General features: G+C 38.0%; 1 long non-coding RNA gene across 2 annotated transcripts in view; it reads left to right on the top strand.

Moving 5' to 3' along the window:
* LOC110403458 overlaps positions 1-21,855 on the top strand; it is a 78,269-nt gene extending 56,414 nt beyond the window's left edge. For both annotated transcript variants that reach the window (XR_002441675.1, XR_002441674.1), the window contains one exon: positions 21,722-21,855. This is a non-coding gene — a long non-coding RNA (uncharacterized LOC110403458). The remainder of the gene's footprint in view (positions 1-21,721) is intronic.

The following is a 22,347-nucleotide window of genomic DNA, read 5'->3' as shown; positions in this document are numbered from 1 at the left end:
CACCTTCTTTTTTCCTTTTACTACTTCAGTCAGACATAGCATTCTACCACTGCCAAATGCCATATTTTGATTTTATCTTTGGCCTGGCCTTCTTTTCTTTAGACTTCCACGTGCTGTCTGTGGGCAGATATTTCTTCTTCTTCCAATATGACTTGCAGAGAACCCCCGCTTTACATAAAAATGTATCTTCACACACAAAGGCTTTTCTACGTTCCTTTCAGTTTGTGTTTTACTAGGTTAACGTTCTCCTCTCTAGTCATGCTTTCCATAATCCTGCCATTGCGGGATCCATAGAAAGCTCTGCTACTCAGATCATTTTCTTGGCCCTTCATCCTAACTGTTCTACACACTGCCATAGTGTTCTTGTCTCTTCCACTTTTCTGTTGTCCTGCATCTCATACAGTATTGCATCATTATTTACAGCTGTCTTAACATCTCAGCAATGCAAGCTTTTGCCACCCGATGGTCTACTCCTGCAATTGCTTCCAAGCTTCCTGTCGTGTGTGGTGTCTAAGAAATCTTATTAATCTAAAATTTATCATTATTTGAAACTTTTCACAAAATAGCTTGTTTACTGAACAATGCTGGCTGATTAGGTAGCACTATGCCAGACCACAGGAGCATCTGTACTCAGATGGCTACCACCTCATTTTTCCATTCATATCACCATTATGGTTTTTTTCCATTTTCCCTCTGTTTCCTGAAATTAACCCAGATTATAATATGTAACCTGTCTGTTATAGCTCATGTACTATACCTTGCAAGATAGGTCTTTCTCCAGTCTCAAGCAGCAGTGTGATATAGATAATTTTTAAAATAAATGATATAACTTTGAAAAAAGCCAATAACTTAAGAACTTCCATTCTGAAAAAATGCATCTTTAAGGAGCTAATCTGTTTCATCACATCTGGGACTATAAAAGTAGTAGCACACTCTCATCTTTATGTAATTGGAAAATATCCTACATTGTTGTTGAGCACTGGAAGTATTTTTGGAGTTTTTTTCAGTCTTGCATTGCGTGTTGTCTTTGCAACGATACTTTTTTGCTATGGTAACAATTTTTTTTATTGGAATCAGAGGATAAATGCGTAATGCTGCATTGACCCTATTACTCCTGAGAGAAATTAATGTTAGGAAGATTTTTTTTTGGATAAACTTTCAAGGAGGGGACCAAGTGTAAAAATCTGCAGTAACTGAAAAAAGGCTTACTCTTAAGCAATATTTCCCATTATTATATGCCATTGTCTTTTTGGTACAGCATTACGTTTGAAGACATTGGACGCCCCAGTTACAGGGTGGGGAATGCTATTTTTTTCACACTGCTTTATTCTCACTGTTCTTCACATCAGATATCAAACGATTTCTTTCTTCAGTCAAATGAGCAAAAGCTGGATCTCCCTGTACTCCCTACCATTCTTCCAGTTGAGGATCAACAATCAGCTGTGGCTTTGTGTGGAGGCACAGTGTGGGATCAAAACTGTCATTTAACAACTTGTTCAGCTGATATGAATATGTAATTATAATTAGGAGCTCTGGGGTCCATCAGCACATGTATGAGCCCAGAATTTAAGTTGTATTTGGATGTGTTATAAGTCTAAATTCTCAGTTGGATAATAAACCTGCAAGCCAAAAAAAGCCAGAGGCGAGAACTTTGTCTGGAGGTACTTCAGGACTTCCCTGGAGGTCCTTCAAACAGTGAATCACCAATGTTGAAATGCTCATAGCTGAATTCCAAGCTGAGACTCAAATGCAGTGAGAGAAGAAAGCTACATGCAGATTGGGTGACAGAATTTCTACTCAGAGTGCCTGGTATGTCGGGCCATAGACTTTTTCTAAAACAGGATGATCAGTCAGTAATGAAGGCAACGGTGTCTAACTGATCCTAATTCTGCTGGATGCTAAGGACTTCTTAAGATGTTCCAGGCATCATCTTTTCTATCTAAGGACAATGGGAAAACTTGCTTAGGGATCAAGAAAAGATGACAATGCCTAGGGTTGTCAGTCTGGCACCAGACTTATAAACTGTTCTTTCCAGAGGCTGGATCTTGTGGATTACGTTAGTAGACAGTTTCAATACGTGTGATCTCTGATGATTTGGAACAGAAAGGTAGTAGTAGTTATTGCTACTACTAAAGCCCTTGCTGTCCCTTCCCATCCCTTCCCACGCCACCATTGGAAGTGTTGTGCTTACCAGTAAGGATTTACTAGAAGTGGAGGGTTTTATAAATTAAACTGTGTATTCTTTACCCTTCACTATGAACTAATACTTATTAGACCTCTTTATTTCAGTTCTGCCTCTCCAATATCATTGGTTCTCATTGCATATTAATACAAATAATACAGAAAGAGGCTAAAACTATTGTTTCACTTAGGCAAAAGTCTACAGAAGTCAGTGGATTCATTCACAAAAATGCAGCTATGATACAAAAATGTTTTTTTTAAACTATGCCATGAGTTTTAGCTGGTTAAAGATATATGAACAGGTTTGCTGCTGTAAATGTAGATGGAACTAGGTTCTGTTGCATCTGCTCTGCCTCAAGTAAAAATATGAAAAAGCTTTTTGTATGTCAGATGATTCAAAAGTCAGAAAATCTGTAAAGACCTTAGCAGTCCTTCAGGATGAAAATGTCATGTATGTGTAATATATAGTTTTAATATAAAGGGTGAGGAAAAAGTAATTTCATTGTGATTAAAAAATACCTCTTGGCTCTTTTGAATCACAAAATTTTCCAAACTTAAGAATTGGAATTGAAAGAGAAACTGCATAAGATCATCTGAGTCAAACAATGTTATTCTAAACTTATTTTCAACTTGCTTCTCAGTAGTTTTCCCTTTTTTTTTTTTGTCAGTTGGACAGCTGTTCACTGAACAGAATCTAAAACCATGCAAGATGCTGTAACTGAACCTATGTCCTGTGTATTTGACCTCTCTTTGGAAACCTTATAAAGGCAAAAAAATAAAAGTTTAAAGACTAATGTAGAATTGATTTCTACTTACTTCTGCATGTGAGGGTGGAGTCTTTTTTAGTTTTTAATTTTAGTGTTTACTGAAACAACAAACTCCTACAACTTATCCTTTCGTGGTAGGGTCTACTTGTAGTTAAATGCCAGTGCTAGATCTTCAGAGGGACCAGAAATCACTATACCACTAGAGATATGCTGATTGGCCATAGAGCAAACTTTGGGTGAACTTGCAGCAAGTCATCTCACCATAGCTGTGACTGACTCACCAAGGTCTTGTGTTCTAATGCCCAGAAGAAAAATCTTTTGATCATCTTTATTTTGTGAAGAAGCTTTTAATTTGTAAGCTGTCCTCATGCAGCATTACTGAAAATACCATTCTTCTGGCCACACTGTGAAGTTAAAACAGGTGGGATGAAACTGTCCCTTCATTTGATATGAATGGCAACCAGGGCTTAGGGGACAAGTGACCCTTCACAGATTCAGAGATAGACTTTCTGCTGGAGCCCCTTTGATCTAGTGGTCATGGTGAGCGACAGCTTCCTCACATGAGACTTATCTACCTGTGGGACTATTAAAGGAATAATCTGTCTTATTCACTTGAAGAAAGGAATTTCACAAATGCAAAAAAAAAAGTATGTGTAAATGAGTGTGTGCTAATGGGAGCTGTCATCAAGGGAATCTTGTGCAAGCAATTCCTGAACGGATGCAAGATATTGTGGATAATTAAGACTGTCCAGCTCTGGAAGTAAACTAAAGCACCCAGAATGGAAAAAGTATGTTTAACAAGCTAGCAAGAAACATCTTCAGCATCATATATGACCAAACGAATAAGTCTCCTTTTGAGATACATAGGCAACCCGTAGGGTAGAAAGAAAACTTTGAAATGATCTCCAGATGCCATAATAAAATATGCTGAAACATAGAATGCTACAACCATAAGCTAGTGCTGGATGATCAAAATACCACTTCAGATGTAAAGAAAGAAAAGAGAGAAAGTTCATAGTCCATTAAGATTTATGCTGTTCTTTCACATCTAACAGGCTTAATTTCTTTTCACTTATTTAGTTAGGTTAAAAGGCACATCAGATATTTATGTGAATACTTCAGCCACGTCAACTAGATATTTAGCATACACTAAAACTTAAGAGAATAATGACTGGTTAACATACAGCAAAGGGATCAAGTGAAATAAAGACCTTTGGAAAGGTCCTGAAGGATGTGAGTTCAGTAGTTTAATTCTTCTGTTCTTATTCATCTGAGTAATAAAGAGTATCCCCTTTTAAATGAGGCCCAGAATAGAAATTTCAGTGGATGCTGCAGGTCTCCTTGCAGTATGCTGGAAGACCACCCATGGCTGAAATAGCTGGCAGGTACTGAAGGTCAGGAGTGGAATGTGTTCGTGGAAGGCTATGAGTGCTCAGAACTATGTAGTGTTCCTTGCCCAGCCTATCAAGGGGACTTGTGAGATTAGTTAAAGTCTGTAGTGGTCTTTGAGGCTGTACTGCAGGCTGAGAATGTGGCTCATGAGCACAGCTACCTGCCGGAATGGTGCATGACACTGGCACCCCTGTCGTGGGCAACTGATGTCAGCAGAACTGTGGTGCTGACTTTGATGGATGCTCCATGAAACCTTAGGTCAAACTCCACTCACTTGCTTCCCTTCAAGTAAATAGGCCCATCCTGCAGTAGCAACAAAATTTTTAAGAAAAAAGAGCAGTATTTAAACAGTAGCTAAACCTGGGAATTGAGAAAAGTGCTGCTTTAAGTTTGAGGGCTGGGGTGGGACTGCCTATAACAAGGCAAAATTCTGCTTCTGACTACAGAAATATGAATTTTGCAGGTTAGGCTCCTGGGTGTAGAAGCTCTGACTATTTATGCCATTAAAAAAACAGAGAGCCTTTTTAATTTTAAAGGCTCTTCTAGGTGAGTGTGAATTGTCCACTTCTTAAGAGTTGCGGTGCTTACTGCTGCAGTTACTTGAGAAATGAGGTCACTTACAGATATTTGGCAGCTCCAGTTCACATTTCCTTGCTTCTCTATTACTTTCCATCCTGATTTTATTTAATTGTTAGTTGCATTTTTTTTTTAAACTGTGCTGTAATTACCTAGCTCTATACATTATGTAGAAGGATGTTGGGAGATATGATTATAACATCCAGACTGGTGTGTGCTGACATTTATGGCTTTTACTAGCATGAGTAAATGCTGAATTTTCTCAAGCTAAAGTGTAGCTGGAAGATTTCTGGTGAAAAGTAATTTACATTTTTGGATAACAGGAAAAAAAGGGCAGACACAATTTTCCAACACCTGCTCTGGTTTTTAACTTCTTCCTATGAATCCCTCTAAGATTTAGAACTGATTTTTTGCCTTTCACTGAAAAGCCTAAAATTGGCTTCTGACAGAAATAAAATGTTAGAATATTTGGAGTCTGTCCTTTTCCATTATATCATTTTCTGTTTCCTTTAAAGTAAAATTCATAGAAAAGATGTTTCTAACATTTTCTGAAAAAGGTCTTTCAACATAAGCTTTTTCTATCTGCTTTTGGCAAATCAGAATATTTTATAATTATACAGTCAGCTCTCTCAGGTTACTCGTTTTCTGTTAAACCATTTTTATTGTTAGGGGCATCATTTAAGAAAGGTGAAAGAAAATCTAAAATTCAAGGTGATCTTTCTGCCTAAACGTTGCTGATTGAAAAAGATAACCAAACAGACCTTTTTTTTTTTTTTTTTTTGAGAACAATAACATTTTCCTCTAGACAGCCATTTTTATTAAACTGTGTTTCAGTTACACCATTCATCTTAAATAGTGAGTAAAGAAGCCCCTGCTACCTGTTCTGTAAATCTGGTTTATGGCATAAACTCTTCGTCAGTTTCTCAAAACTAGTATTCCAGATAGGAGCTGCTACAGTGGGAGTAAATTTGGGCCATACATAAGTAAGGGTTGGGTTAAAATAAAATGAATAATCAGCTATAATTGGTAATATTTTAACGTATTTCAGGCTGAGATAGATTTTATGGAGATAAACGCAATCTGACATACATTTTCCACTTTTAACTTCTGTTGGAGTTTAAAATTAGGAAGGAGGGAATAAAGCCATAGCAAAAAAAAAAAAAAAAAAAAAAAAGTCTAGTGTGAGACTTGTCAGAAATAATTCCAGCATTGCTGTGTCAGCTCTCTTTATATTCTTGCATGTTTCTGCTTAGCTTCATGGTAAACACATGAAAATTGGGAGCACAGTAAAACAGTGAAAGGTGAGATCTCCTTTCATCAGCGAAATGCTGTGTAAGTTTTTAGAACGGGGACTGAATTCCCCTAATTGTGGTCCCTGCACAGGCGGCGTGCAGGAGTCTCTGTGCAGTCCAGCAGGGTGCACTGCACTAACATTGCTGAAACCCCAGTAGTGAAACTCGTTAGTAACTGCAGCTCCTTCCCAGGGGGCTTTGACTAAGAGTGCAGCTGCATGATGAACGTGCTTACAGTAGGGCACTGGCAGGTTAAGAAAACACTGACTTATGTCTGAAAATGGTTCTGGGGTCAACTGCTACCAAGACGTGAAAAATTTGATCTGGAGAAGAAGTGGCTGTGTCTGAAGGAAAATCCTGTGGTATGATGCCAGGGATTCTGTGAATTATTAGGTTTGCAGTATGTAAACAATATATTTTAACTTAGTTTATGTGTGTATGGCTCAGTCTTGGAAGAAGCCATGACTGCCACTGGCTTCAGTGAATGCTAGAAGTGTACAGAGCTAATGCGGATGTGGTTTGTAAGTACTTTGTTCAAAGAATAGTGAAGTACTGGATTAACCCTTCCAAAATCAGAATTCCTGGAAAAGCACTCCTACTGGATCTTCTAGGGTTTTTACATATAAGAATTTACTTCAGTGTAGTCACTCTCAGCATTGCTCCAGAAGAGTTTTCAATGCAAAAAAGTGCAGACAAGTCCTTACTTGCATGCCATACATGCACATGCAAGGTTCAGTCCTGTGTTGCATTTGATTGTGTATGTATGCAAATGCTCTGCTTGTCCAAGAAGTTGTATTAACAAAGAACAAATTCATATATTACACACAAAAAGTTGTGTAATGGCATGTGTAACTCTGTAATGGAAGCAAAAATATGTTTGTTTGATAATTAGATTGGATTAGATCCCCGTGCTCTAGTGTTGGAAACATATTTGAAAAAAAATGAGTAGGGTTTGATTTTAAGAACAGGCAACTAACCTTTTCATGAAGCCTATGAAATCAGCAGGTAGTAACTGATGATTCTCTTGACGTTAATGATGAATTCCAGGAGAATGAGCATGCCCATCCTTTCACATCCTAGCATGGAAAGAGGCAAGTAGGCAGGTCCATCCTGCATGCGTGGAAACATAGATTTTGGGAAATACAACATTTTGTTTTTGCATACCTTCTTTTATTGTGGAACATTTTGAGGGTCTATGATGTTCTGTTATAGAGAGAAACATCAAATATCCAGGCTTCCAATCAATAAAATAGACACAAGAATGTAAGTGATGATGGAGAAGGACAGTTCTGTGGGTATATCTCAAAGGAGATAATGTTTTTAATATTTGATGACTTGACCACTGTTGCCTACTTTCTTCCTCAGCTGTATTTGTAAAGGCAGCAGAGAAAGTGATGATTCTGAGGGCGTGTGTCTAAAATTTGCTGATTGTGCTGAGATATTTAATTGCTAGTACTAGTGGATGATACCTGTGTCAGAAACAAAAGGAGAGTGAAAGGAAAAGAAAAAGTTTCAAGTTTTGCTAGAATGTATTTTTGGTACTCTTAGAATAATTTGAATAGATTAGAAATTGTTGTGTATATGCTTTATTCAGATGTTGTGTATCTGCTTTATTCAGATGCTGGGTGAGATTTGAAGTTCATATGTAGTTTTTGGTGCAAAACATCTCCAGATTTCAAGATCTTCAATTCTAGTTGGCCTGCAGGCTTACATAATGGGCAGAGGAGAATGGAGAAAGAAGCTGCAGTTCAGTCCGTGGGACTGAAACAGTTAGCTTCTAAGAGGGCTGGTTCCAGCCACTGCTTGCATTGGTGGAAAAGGCTCTGCACCACATAGCAGCTCCCCTCCACATGATCAGATGTGCAGCCCACTGATGACAAAGGTAAATTCATCCTGGATTCCTATGATAAGTTTTAAGGTAGGAGAAGTACGGGAAGCCAAATAGTAATGATGGAATGTAATAGTCTAAGCTGCTCAAAGGGGGGACAATGAGGGTGGAGAAGAGAAAACACGCATCTAAAAGGGTGAATTGTGAATTTAAGCACATGTACTGAAGAATTTCTTTCATGGAAAAAAAGAAGGGCAAATTCTGGTTTATATCATCTGAAAGATGATTAAAAAAACAGAGATGCTGATGGGACGTGGGCAGTATATCTACTTCCTGGAGCAACACAGAGGAGCATTACCAATTAGGTTTTATATTCTGGACTATCTGAATATTTTTAGAACTGGAATTGGAGGAAAGGTAATAAGGACAAACTTTTGTTGAAGTGGCATGGATTGTGTTTGTAAGGAGTAAATAAAAATAAATAAAAAGCAGGAGAGACGGAAAGATTTTCTAATGCTCTTTCACCTCAACTAAATCCATACTTGTCAGGAAAGGTAAGGCTTAAAAAGGAAACACTCTGGAAAAGTTTGAGAGCTGCTACCTTAATCTTCAACTTCTGAAAAGTTTCAAATAACAAGAACAAAGAAAGAGAGGCAGAAAGACTGAATCTCTAATTAGTGGAGGAGGCAGGTAGGACATTAATTGATTTGCTATGCTACTTCTTTGACCAGTGCTGTGGTGAGAACAATAGCAGAGCTGCAATGTTCAACAAGAGAGCAGAGTTTTTCTGCATACCAAGTTAGAAACCTTTGATCATAAACTGTTCATGTAAACCTTCAATTTTTATAATACTGCATTTTGCTACATATATTTTAATTTCATTCATTTATTCTTTGTTTATTCTGTTTCATAGAACTTGGGATTCTTTCAGTTTTTGATGGTGTTTGGAAAGTCCTGAAATCAATCTTTCTCTTCTAATAATAGCATAGTACAAATCCAGTAGCATTTGTGAAGAAGTAGAATAATCTGTTTTTATGTATAATCCAGGTCATTATAAACCTTAAGAATAAGGGAAAGGAGGAAAGAAATTGAGGAAAAAAAAAAAAGAGAGAGGATTTATTTTTATCTATCCTGGATTGCAGTTTAGGGTCAAACTTACTCTGTAACTTTGTCTATCATGGTTCGACAGTCCCAGATTTCACAGTGAAACATTATACTGCCACTGCATAGTCCTTTGAAAGTTGCTTTCAGTAAATGTGTTCAGTAGGGCTAAGAGTTTAATTAATGATTTAGAACAAGAGTCTTTTAATTTCAAGACATGGCATTAAAAAATGGTAAAAAATCAATGTAAGCATCGTGACAAAAAACATTGTCTTACAAATATGTGTAGGCTTGGGTATAATTTAGGCACTTAATGAATTGTTTGATGTGAAGGAGACCAAGAGAACAAAAAGTGCATCCAAACAATAACTTCTGTATAGCCCTAGATGCAGAATATACAATGACTAAGAACTTAACAAAAATCTGTAACATAATCGGTATGTATTGGAGGTATTGAAATGGCCAAGTTACAAACAGAAGTTCCCCAACGCTTTGAATGTAATTTCTTGTGATCATTTGAAACATTTTTTCATAGAAGGACTGCTTTCCCTAGATCCCACAGCTAGTTTAAAATGTGATGATACAAATAACATGAGTTTTATTAAAAACAACAACTATAGATATATAATTTGTCTAGTTTCCCTGTTTAGCAGAAGGGGAAAGACAGGGATGATCACACCATGAGAGAGGTGGCTGACATACAAAGTCTTGGTAAGATGAAATGTCCTTTGCAAGTGCCTGTCTGACATCACAGTCCAATGGCAACAGAATGATCTTGAATCTCACTTTGTTTTGACTAGACTGGGAATGTAAAACAGCATAATTGGTAAAATTATTCAGGTAAACACTGTTATCTGGGCATATTGCTTTGGAAGGGTTTTCACCTGAAACAAAGAAAACCTTTTTGATCTGGCAGAAGAATGCCCAGATAGGGAAACGGGCTTGTTTATTTATGTTGATTCAGCTCAACTTCTGCGTAATGAATAAAATGTTCCTATGGGACAAGTCCATATATCAAAGCAAAGTGTCGCTTTTCCTGAAAGGCTGTGCCTCTCATCTTTGGCCAGATGCCTCAGTGTTCTTAAGAGCTTCAAGTACTTTTTGTAATGGCTGTTTTTTTCTTAGTTGGCTTTGTGATTTTTTTGACATAATATTACCTGTTTGTTCCATCAACATTGAACTGTGCTTGTGCCTGTCAGTACGCAAGGTATCTGATTATGCCAACAAGCAGTTGATGTAAACTGAAGCTACATATATTATGTATAGAATTTGATAATTGCTAATGTGATTTTGATACAGGAAGGTACAAGTGAAAGACTGACATTCATATTTTTTTTAGAGAATTAATCTGTCTATTTATTTATAAAGCATCATTCTCTTTCATTTCATGGGCCTCTGTGTATTAGAATGGAAAACAGTATGTGGAAGGAGAAAAAAGAATATCCAGTTGTTTTCTTCTGGAAAAAAAAAAATATCTCCAGACAAAATACAAGCTTGACTGTTTTGCAAGATAATGTCTAGCATGATGTAATATGAGGCAACTGGTGCAGTCACATCATCATTGGTTTAAGCTTTTCTTCATTACAAACGAAAATTAGGCAACATAAACACCCCCGCCCCTCTCCCCCTCCCCCCCGCCAAAGAAAAAGAACTGCAAGCCATGTGGTTTTTGAGAACTGAATAAAATGAGAGGTGAAGTAAGCATTTGACAAGAATGCACAGGGAGAAGATTAATCATCACTTCATGTTCTCTGTCTAAAACAATTGTGTTGTTGCTTGTCTGTGATGTCTGATTTTTAATTAGACAAGAGGCATTCCCTTTATGAGATGCTCAAACTGTTCCTCTGGAAGCTAATATTGTACAGGTGTAAACAGCCCATGAAGAAGGATTTACATAGTTGGATCACAAATTACCATGCTGGTATGCAAAAGTTAACTGATGAACTGTCTAAAGTGCAGAACATCATATGTTTAAAATAGCAAAGAATATCGGTCATCTCAACTCAAATATCCTGTTGGCTATTTGAATTTATTTGTTTTCAATAGGATTAACAGGAATATCCTGGAGGCACACAGGAAATTTGCAGAAATTGTCAATGCTGGGCCTTACGTTTAGCAGGCCACACCTTAATTTTGCAGCTGTTTGTTCTGCGTTTTCACCTGTATGAGCGAAATGACTTGAGGGTGGTGTGTATGTCTGTAACCATCAGTGTATATGTTTTCACATATACATATATTAAATCCATGCAGAAGTGTGTATGCATGTGCCATACACACAGAACACTGTAAGAGTACTCGTGTACTACTTTGAAAGTGACTTAATGAACATTCGTTGATCAAGTTGTGAATACTTGAATAGAAGAATATACAAGGAGATACAGATAAAGAAAATTCTAAGTGTAAATATACGTATATAAGCAATTAGTACAACATTTGACACAAATATTTTATGTCCCTGATTTATATAATCATCATAGAATGTCTTAGGTTGGAGGGGACCCTAAAGCCCATCCAGTTCCAACCCCCTGCTGTGGGCTGGCTGCCCCTCACCAGCTCAGCTGCCCAGGGCCCCATCCAACTTGGCCTTGAGCACCTCCAGGGACAGGACACCCACAGCTCTCTGGGCAGCAGCGCCAGGGACTCACCAGTCTCTGAGTAAATAAGATTTTCCTAACATCTGACCTAAATCCCCCCTTCTTTTAGCTTAAAGCCATCCTCCCTTGTCCTATCAAGATCAGACTGTGTAAAAAGTCACTCTCCATCCTGCTTTGAAGCTCCCTTTAAGTACCGGAAGGACTTGTAATATATTAAAAATCTGTCATGAAATTTAGACTATTAACACAATTACAAAAATAAAAGCTTTATTTTCAGATCTAGCAGCCTTTATTTCACATCTTCTTTTTTGGAAAAACAAGCCAGTTTCAACAGGTTTCAGAGAGAGAAGAAATAGTAGTTCAGAGACTGTTCTGAAAAGTCTGACCTTAATCGACACAGTGATACGTCATTTTCCGCTCACTGTAGGAGAATTAAGATAAGCATTAGTGCCAAATGCTTAAAAATTGTGAAGATTTTAGTTTAGATTTTCTACAGATTACTTAAAAGACTTACTAATTTCTGTAATTATGTATACTTTGCCTAAGTGACCTTGCTTCAGATGTGAAAAGTAACAAAATTATTTTCTAACTACCAGGATACACTTTTTCCCCGTGAACTGTGTTCACACAGTTGATTCCTGGTGTATTATTGCTGCTGCTGATCATGGCTGATGGCTTCCTGTGCAATTCCCTTACACCATAGTCTTAGTTACTGTTGAGGGGGGGAGACTCCCACACGTGGGTTCTGCTTCTGACTCCTCCAGCTCCTATTGCTTTTGTGGCATTCAGAAGGTTCTTTTGGATGGCTCGGCCTTTGGTTAAAGGGAACTTGGGTTTGCTTGTTTGCTCTGCTTTTCTGCATTAAACCGGGTCTGCAATTGCTTAGTGACTGCATTTCCTTTCTGCTGCTCAGGTAATTTTGACATTTACAAACTTAAAAATGCTCTCTAGTTACAAGCACGTCACAGGTAAATGTGAGTTCTGGCACTGGTGTATGAATTCCCTTTGTCTATCTAAGCTAGTGTTCTGCCTCTGATGCTGGGAAAAAGGCACAAGAAATATGACAGTCACTAGTTTCAGAAAACTTCCCTTGAAAGAAATGTCCTTTCTAATAACTGGTAATCAAAAATCCATGTCCGAGGACTTATTTCCACATTAAGTCTTCTTTCATAGTTTAAAATATAGTTTTATTTCTTAGTCATGCAGTATTTGATGTTGTTGTTGATGAAGTATTTGGATCTTTTTGTATATAGCCATAATCTTGGTCCCGATTACGTCATTGGGCATTAGGTGCTCACAGAAGAAATAGATAGCAGTACTCGAGCCAGCAGTGGCAGCACATGCTGACCATGCTCCAGCCAACATTCTTCAACTCTGACCTGAGGACCACCTCTGGAGATAAGAGTTCCTTCTTATCAGTGAGTCTCAGCTTCTCTGCCAAGACTGTTAGCAAAAACCACATTCAGAGCCAACAGTATAGTTTTGTACAGCAGAGGCTTATTCACCAGAAAATTTTCTGAGATCACTAGAGTGATTTCATATAGACCACCAGAAACTATGTATTGTAGCATATTTACATTCCCATTTCACCTAGGGCTTGAACCCCAAATAACTGCCAAATTATCAATTCTGCAACTCATTTGTTTCCTCAAGACCTGGCACGCACTTACCTGTTTCTATCTGAATTGCGTATATGCTAGCAGTATTGTAAATCAGTGGATGGTATTCCTGCTGTAAAGATAGAATCTTAGAACTGTTAAATATTTTCTAAAAATCAAATAATGTTTGAATTATTGTCATTACTGTACCTTTGGCTGCGGCTGTCAAGTTATAAAATCAAAAGTATTCTTCCTGTGGCTTATTATTTACCCAAATCACAATTCTTTTTTCCCTTCATAAATACCTCATGTGGTTATTATTGCTTTTTAACTGTCAAAAACCACTGCCTTCTAATCAGAGGAGTGGCTGAGAGACAGATGCCTTACAGATTTAGGTCCTGTGGACTTGCTCATATATTTTTCAGTAGGAAAAGAAAAATAATGACAAATTATTCTGACTAACTCTGCAGACAGCTCTTTCTGTTATGTTCATGAAAAGATTAAAAATTAGTTGATAATTCCTAAATGAATCAGTCTGTACTTTCCATTCGTATTTGCTACCATTTTCCCAGGATGACCTTAAAACATTTTATAATTTTATTTCATGTATCTGTCTGAGTATAAAACTATGCTCATGCATCATTTAACACTCTTCAACTGAGAAGGTCACTGTTTTGGCAGGGCTGGGTGTTGATGCGATGGAAAATTTTGGTTTTACATTATATCAATAACTCTACAAGATGTGATACTGGAACTTAGGGATCTAATCTTCTGGAAAATGATGAATGAGATCCAACTCTTGTTAATCTTTGAAAGAAAGTCTGACTTCTGAGGCATATGCAAGTGTTATTTAGTATTTTGCTCAAAGATGAAAAGCTGAAGAACAAGAAAATCAACATTTTTATCCTTATTCCAACATATGTATTTATAGAATATACAGATTATTTTTATATTTTATTTTTAAAATAGGACTGAAATAAAACTAGATTTTGAAATTGTAATAGATGGTATGGAATATTTTTTCCCAAAACCCTGCATCTATAATCTCACAGCACAGAGAGAATAAACCCTTCCAATGTTAAATGCTTGGAGCAAAACTCTGTCAGTTTCACTTTTGCTATGGAAACCTGATGGCTTCTGGTTGTTTTTTGTTTGTTTGTTTTCCTGTTCTTCCCATATAGATGCTTCCTTGGAAGTCATGTAAGAGCTTCAGATTTGTACTTCTCTATGTGTCATCTGTCTGAATATTTTACAGAAAATGTTTATCATTATTTGTTTTGGCAATTATCTTTGCCTTTCTTTTGTTCTGCATAAATTAGTATTTCATCATACAATAACTAGAGATTAGCTGGTCAAAATGGTGGCCACTTCTCCACCATCTCTTGGCCAAAATGCTCTGAGGTCTGTTTTCAAGATACTACTACCAGAGGCTCAAGGCAGAAGCTGGGCTGTAACCCAGTTATTCTGTGAGGACAGGGATTTCCACACAGTCTGTGGTCAAGCAGCTATGCAGGGGTATTGTTAATACTCCATGACACTTGGCTTACAATAGCAGTAAATAAATTTCTTCCCCTCCTGGGCACTGCAAATGATGCCTTAATTTACCAGCACTAAGAAAATTTCTTTTTTATCTCTTTTGTAACAACTTTTTTTTTTTAATATTTTATAACAGAAAAATCCAAAAGCAAGTCTTATTAAAAAATTTAAAACAAAGAGAGCTGGCCTGAGTCATGCTATAGTAGGCAACATCAAGATCATTCCATCTTGAATACTTTCTGTTTTAAAAATGTTGTTCCCAGAATAGATATTTTTGACTTTTAATTGGTTTTTTTGAAAGCAATAGGCATCTGTTGTTGAATGTGTTGAGATGAACAGGGAAAGTCTTTTTTACTAATTAGTGTTAGCACCTATGTTACATTCGGGATTTATTCCCCTGATTTGAGAGGTAAATAAAGAGAGAGTTTCTCCTTCTGCCTCCAAGGAAAATCTATACACAGAAGAGCAAGGTCGAACCAGGTTTTGAAGCCAGTAGTTCACCATTTATTCTGTACTCAGACCACTACGTCCATTTTGTTTGCTGATAGTGCTTCATTCAGCCCTCCAGAAATCTAATCACTTTAGGATTTCCACTGTGTAACTTCACAGTAACGTTACTTAGCATGCAGAAGTCTGGATATTTCAACACAGTTAAGAGATAGGAAGAGAATTGGTGGAAGAGTGAATCAGAGGTCATAGTCTAGTTCACTGTCCAGCCAACCAACGCTCATTCTGATAAATGAAAAGAGAATGCAAAGTTTAAGAAGAGCCAACAAAATCTTAATAAATAATTAGAGCTTGAATGTTTCAGAGAACCAAGTTTTCTTGGCAACACTAGGCAGTAGTCATTTCTGAATAAACAAGATTGAAATTTATGTCTCAGTGAAGCAATCCTGGAAGCCTGTTTGCCGTGCCACACAAAAGCCATTTCCGATGCTCTCTGCCAAATGGATTTCCTTCGTGTGCTGGATATGGGCAGAGGTGTGGTGCATTCATAGGAAAACGTGCCACAGAAGAAAGTTCAGTCTATTCCCCCGAAAGAGACAGGTGATGCTCTTAGGCGTCGCTTATATCAATGAGCCCATGGCGCCTTGCCAGGGGACACTGGGTTTTTAATCAGTTAGGACCTGGCTCCAGTATTCAGAAGCTTTGAGCTTCTAGACACGTTCATGTCAGCAAGGTTTGTGTATGCTCAGCAGTTGTAAAAAAAAAAAATTGGGCCTGCAGGTTTGTGCTTTCTGCAGGGATGGTTTACAGGTGAAATGCAGTGTGCATGTAGCAGTTTGTCCCTGTGTGATCTGGAGAACACATAAGTTTGTACTGACCTTGGGAAATGCCTCTGTAATCAGAAATACTACAAGCCAGTTAGTGCCCTTTGCCAGATTAGGGTATTATTAGTGGCACCTGAAACATGGTAAACTGAGGTACAGGAAGCTGAATTTTCACTCATCTAACTCCACATGGGGTCCAACAGACTGTACTGCCTCTCAGAAAATCTGTGCTAGTGAACGTAGTGGTGGGGAACTCAGTGCCCTCTTTTAAACAAAGCTGGGGAGAATCATCCCCTGCAGCCCTCCACGGGACATTCATCCTAACAGACCTTGCAGCTTCAGGCTGGGCTTGGGGTGGACAGCCAGAGTGGCCCTGGACAAAGGGACAGTGAGGGGAGCTCTAGTAACACTCTGCATTTGCCATCCCAGGCAAATACCCTTTTTGTTCTCCCAGTGGCCTTAAAATCCTCTCCCTCAGTGTGAGCACAGGGTGGGTTCCCACTCCTTCTGCAGCCAGGGAAAGAAGACAACAAATGGTATAAATTAATGCTTTCTCCTCTTTTTTTCTTTTCTTTCTTTTTTTTTTTTTTTTTTTTTTTACAGCATTGTTATAACATTAGTTTTCTTCTTTGAGCATCCAGATTGGATTCCTGGGCAAGAACTGACTGCCATTGCCATTTTACCTTTCAGAACCTTTCACTACACTCCTACATTAAAAGTTTGTTTGCTTTAAGAAAGCATTTGCCCTCATTAAGAAGGAATGTATGAAATCTGGTGTTAATAAGCTTAATTGGTGTGAAGGCTTGATTGGATTTGGGGAAGAGGTGTAGATATTGCCTCCTGCTGTACTTTGTAAAGAAGCCTGGCAGGTTGGCTTCAGCGGAGAGAGCTCTTGATCAGGAATCTAAGGTGTGTGAGTAAAATCCTTGGATGAGGGCTGAAAGGAAAAGTGCAGTTAGTGGTGGTCTTTTACTGGATCTGGTGGTAGTCAGCTCTGATGCACAGATGCATTAGGCGGAGAAAGTAGAATTGGTGGATCTGGGAGGAGAAGTTTGTGTTGTGAAAGAGGGGCGTTTTTCTGGACTTGGGATAATTTGGAATTTCTAGGGAGGGGCTTGTCAGCTAAAATGGAGAGTCTTGGTTCTTGCTGGTATGGTTCAACCTTCCTAGGAAGACACTTCAATGTGCATTTGATTAAAATGAAAACAGGCAGAACAAGTGGAAAATAACAGTACATCTCAAAGAAAATTCCAGTGGGTAAGATCTGTTAGTTGGCTTCACATAGAATGTCTGGACTAAGTAATCTGCTTCTTAGGGGTTAGGAAAAGGGGTATAAGGAAAATGTACACTTCAGGGTATTAGAAATTAAAGGGTAGCACAGCTGCTAAAAAATTAAAGTTGATGCATTTGCCTCTATAAATGCAGCATGTTTGCCAGAACTCTGCAGTTGGATTAAACTCAAAGCATATGTTTTCTGACTTCAGGATTATCCTACACTGGGGCGGCATCCATCAGTTCTGCTTTCTCCTCAGCAGAACGGCTGATGTTCTGTAAAGCACCAGAATCGTACATCTACAATCGAGCCATCCTTACGCCTCTTTCAGTTCAGTCCTTAAACTACCTCCTTCTCTTTTTATCCTCTTCTTTCCCTTCTTGATTTCTTCCGTTCTCCTCCTAATATCTTTATTTCTGATGTCTTATCCTGATTATTTTGTCTCTGAGAAATGACTCCATCATATGTTCAGTGTGTTTTCAGATAAAATTGAGGCTTTCAATCATGTTTCAATAGTAAGGTGTCTGCGTCGGAGACAGTCTTCTTATTACAAGCACGTAAGCACTAGAACAATTAAATCTTGGTTTGTATTTAAGGCTCCTGGTGAATCCTAGACTGTTGATAGCAAAACACTTCAGTGCAGTGACATTCATATCTGTGATCATTCTTGCTCTTCTCAGAATGAAAGAGTCCATGCTTTCCTCTCGAAAGTGATAATAGTTGCACTTAAACAATTGAAAACAATATTCTGTTAACATTTAAATGTCTGTGCCATTTTTGTTTGAGTGAATTTTGATATATGAAAATTTGAGATTTGAATTTTCCTCTTAATAAGTAAGTTCTCAGAGTTTTCTGCCAAAGAAATGGCAGCATAACTGGGAGCTATTTCTATGTTATGACCATGAGATAAAGACTGCTGAGACTACATCTGCAGCTGCATGAAGAAGGCATGATATTTTAATCACCTTACCTCCCATGGTATTCATCATTTCTGATCCAGGGGAAGCTTCAGATCCAAGAGAAAAAAAATGCACAACTAGAAATTAACTACTATAATTCAATTGATGGGGGAAAAATGCTTAATGATTACGTTCTCATCATTTAGGTTGCCCTTCTGAGTAACTGTCACTCCATTACACTTGTTCAGAGTCAAGCAGATTAATACCATCTGAGACTCTCTGGAACACAAATGCTTTAGAAAACAATCACAGTAGACAGGTTGCACGTCTAGCAGCTCCAGGAGGGTTTACTGTCATGCAGAAGTTTCAGATTGTGTGCTGTTAATTCCAGGTCTGCAGAGCTGAATGATCCAAACCTCCCTTTACTGCTTGAGGGTTGGATTAAGGCAGGATCTAGAATTGAGTGCTGAGTTAGACAGCAGCACTAAGAACTGCAGAATGAAGCTAGAAGGGAAGGAGGAGAGAGATTAGAAACCCAAGAACAAAATAATGAAGGATCCCTGGGAAATACAAGCAAAATCTGAAGTGCTGAGCAGGTGAAGGACTCCCAGAAGTCTTGCTGCCTGAGTAACTACACCAGCAGTGTGTCCAGTGTTCAATATCAAGCAATGTGGGCCTTTTTCATGGATATAAATGATACCTAATTGTCCTGGGAGCTGAGTACACTGGAGACTGATTGCCAACAGCAGGGCGTGGACTGCTGGAATCTGCTGCAGGAGGTGGAAAGAAACCAGAAAGCAGCAAAAAAACTGGGAGGAGCAGGCATGAGGATGGCCCAAAAAGGGAATGGCAAAAGGGTTCTGCAAAAAGCAGAGCAGAAAGCAAGACTGGAAATTGTGCATGATTAATCTACATGCTGTTTCCACAACGCAAAGAGAAAACTTGACTTTATAAGCTGACTTCCACCAAAGAAATATCTGGTTTGTATTATCAAACTTGTCTCCATATGGAAACAAGTCAGACCAAAGGTCAACATTGTTTTATTCTTTTAAGTGCATTATAACATGATGGCATTATTTGATATTTCTCATAACCATTTTCCTTTTCTTCACTGTATGAGGTCTGATCCTAAAGTAAAGCTTCTTATTTTATTCTGTTGGCACGTGACACCAGAGGTGGATGGTGGTGGTATGGCAGTACAGGCTGAACCTTCCCATCAATATTCTGTTACATGTTGTTGCCATGTGACAGATGGCAGCAGAGGGGCAGTCTGACAGAATGGCATCTGACGTGGAAGTGCATATGAAGCAAAGGGGTGGAATTGATTTCTGCTGTGTGGAAAAAATGGCATCCATTGACATTCACTGGTGCTTGCTGAACGTTTATGGAGACCAAACAGTGCGCGTGAGCACAGTGAGGAGTGGGCAGTGCATTTCAGCAATAATACCATCATAGCAGCTGTGAAACAATGGGTCACCTCCGCTGGCGCGAATTTTTACAAGCGTGGCATGCAGGCGCTCATTCATCACTGGAAAAAATGCATAGCTAATGGTGGCGACTATATTGGAGAATAGTGTTTTGTAGTTGTTGATTTGCTGTATCAAGCAGTGTTATTGTGCTCTTTTTATCTGTTGTAGTTTCCATATAAATAAAGAGGAGGTATTAATTTTGGAGTGACCAATGTAAATGATTCACTCAGCATCTGAGAATTACGGGGTTTTAAGTTGCTTGTTTTAACAAAAATTACTTGTTACTAGATCAGAAAAGCTTGTGAGCTTGTAAGCCCCCTTGCTAGTAATGGGGAATTCTTCGTAATAAATATTCCTTCTGGGTAGTGAGTGCCTCTGGAAATGAGAAAATTTCTGAGAACTGTGCAAGTCAGAATTGTAAGAAGCACCTTGCACTTCTTGCTTTGTGAATATATTCTAAATCACAAAAACAAATTTTAATCTAAAAGTTATTTCTGAAATTCTTGATAGGGAGGGAAATTTGTAATGCACGGTATTATGGAGAAATTGACACTTGAAAACAGATACTGTACTAATTTTACAGCCTGCCTGATGTACCTCTGAGGTTTTGCTGGACTGTCATTTCTGAAACTGCCTAAAGAAAGGGGAAGACTTTTCTCACTTTTTTGTCAGTTTTTCATCCATGTAATTACATGGCTCTCAAGGGATTTGCTCTTATTTTCTCCAATCAGGAAAAAAAAAAAAGAAATAGACCCATAATATGCAACAAATCAATTCCGCTTCCTTCCTTCTGATCTCTTAGATTAAGAAAGACAATGGAAAAGAGCACTCAAACAAAAGGGTGAAAGTCACGTTCCATCTTTTGTGAGAAAATGAGTGGAGCTTCTCTGATAGGAGCTGTAATAAGAGATGTTTCATAGAGGATGGGTGGCAGAAGGTGGAACATTCACTCTGACAGATTTTGATTTACATGTGAACACAATGGCGAGGCACCTGTTGAGAGCTGAAAGCTTTTCTAGAGATTTTGGTGCTAATTGTCACCTCGCAGCTGGAGGATTATGTGTAACCTGAGCATTTAGCACTAAGTTCTTACAGCAGGCTTGACAATATTGAAGGGAAAAGTTCCTTTTTTTTTTTTCCCCTGAAGTTAGTACCACAAAGTAGTGTTTTGTAAAGTTTGTCTTTAATTGCTGAGGTGCCTTTTCAAGAAGAAGGCTACAGTCTGCAAGTAAAGCCACTGTGAATGCACGGAGGTTGTTTTCACTTCGAATGTAACTGTAATTCTGCTAAATACTGCATAATGTGCACAATTGAGTCAAATCCCATTCTCTTGCAATAGAATAGTCCTTGTGGTTTTTTGTGTATTCTTAAAATACTTTCAATTGTATGAACGTACTTAACCTAAATTGATCTTCTGTTACCTGGAATTAAATATATAGATAGTAGAACAGATAAGTTTGTTTTATGCCTCCATTCACTTCACTGAGCAACAGTGAGGTCGGTGCAACTGAATACGACATGAATTCATCCGTTTTTCTTGTCACAAGAATGACAGTTTAATGGAGAGTTATAGTACCAGTCTTTTATCAGTTACCTGCAGACAAGCAATAGAAAGCATCGCTAAAATCATTATCTTTGGCTGACGTACAAATAGCTGTAAGGCATGGAACTGTACTCCTGAAACCTGCTTCTCCTTCGTTTACTCTTAATCAGAAGTAACTGTGAAAATTTCTCAAAGTTTATATTAAAAAAGTCATATGATAATTCAGTGCAAATCTAGGTTTTTTTAATTTACATTCTTACAAGTCAAAGACAAAGTTTTGAGCCACATATATAACTCGCACTTCTAGCTGGAACGCCCTACAATCTTTTTCCTCCCTTTTCAAGGTTTTCAAAGGGAAAAATATCCCACAGCGTTCACTGATACTGAATTCTCTTATCTAGGTTCGCATATAGTAAGGAAGAGGCAATGTCTATGAAGAACTGGATGTTTTCTTCACAAATGTGCTGATGGAGAAAATGGTAAAACCTGAGGATAATGAAGGCAGAAGAAAAAACTTCTACGTGCTTCAGCTACAGCTTCTACAAAGGTAAGATTGAAAAACCTTCTTCAGAAGTGAAAAAGTGAAGAGCTTGTCTTGAATATTGCATTGTAAGTGCCGTAATTTCTAGAGCTGAGCAACATATTTGCTTTTTTTCATTTACACTAATCAGCTGTGGAATTCATTATCTGTAATTGACACCCAGTAAGCTTTAAACAACTTCCTTGAAAATGCAACTTGTTCTGTAATTTCTAACGGATTATGTGATTCTTGTGATACAAGTAGGTGTACTTTTGCTGTGCATGTAAAATGGAGTGTTCTTTGTTGAGGCAGTGATGAATCAAAATGAAAAAAGTCATTTCAGTACATTAATTGCATCAACTTTTGTATTAACTTAGCATTGTTGCTTCTAAAAAAGGTATGTACAAATGCAACATTTTTGAATGACAGTCGCTTGTATTAGAAGCTGCTAATCGATTGGACTGGAAATACTTAAAACTTTCCTAGTTCTGAACAATTGACTCATTT

Source organism: Numida meleagris, chromosome 8 (assembly GCF_002078875.1).
Source record: "Numida meleagris isolate 19003 breed g44 Domestic line chromosome 8, NumMel1.0, whole genome shotgun sequence".
Taxonomy (NCBI): domain Eukaryota; kingdom Metazoa; phylum Chordata; class Aves; order Galliformes; family Numididae; genus Numida; species Numida meleagris.
This window is presented reverse-complemented; position numbering and strand designations above follow the sequence as displayed.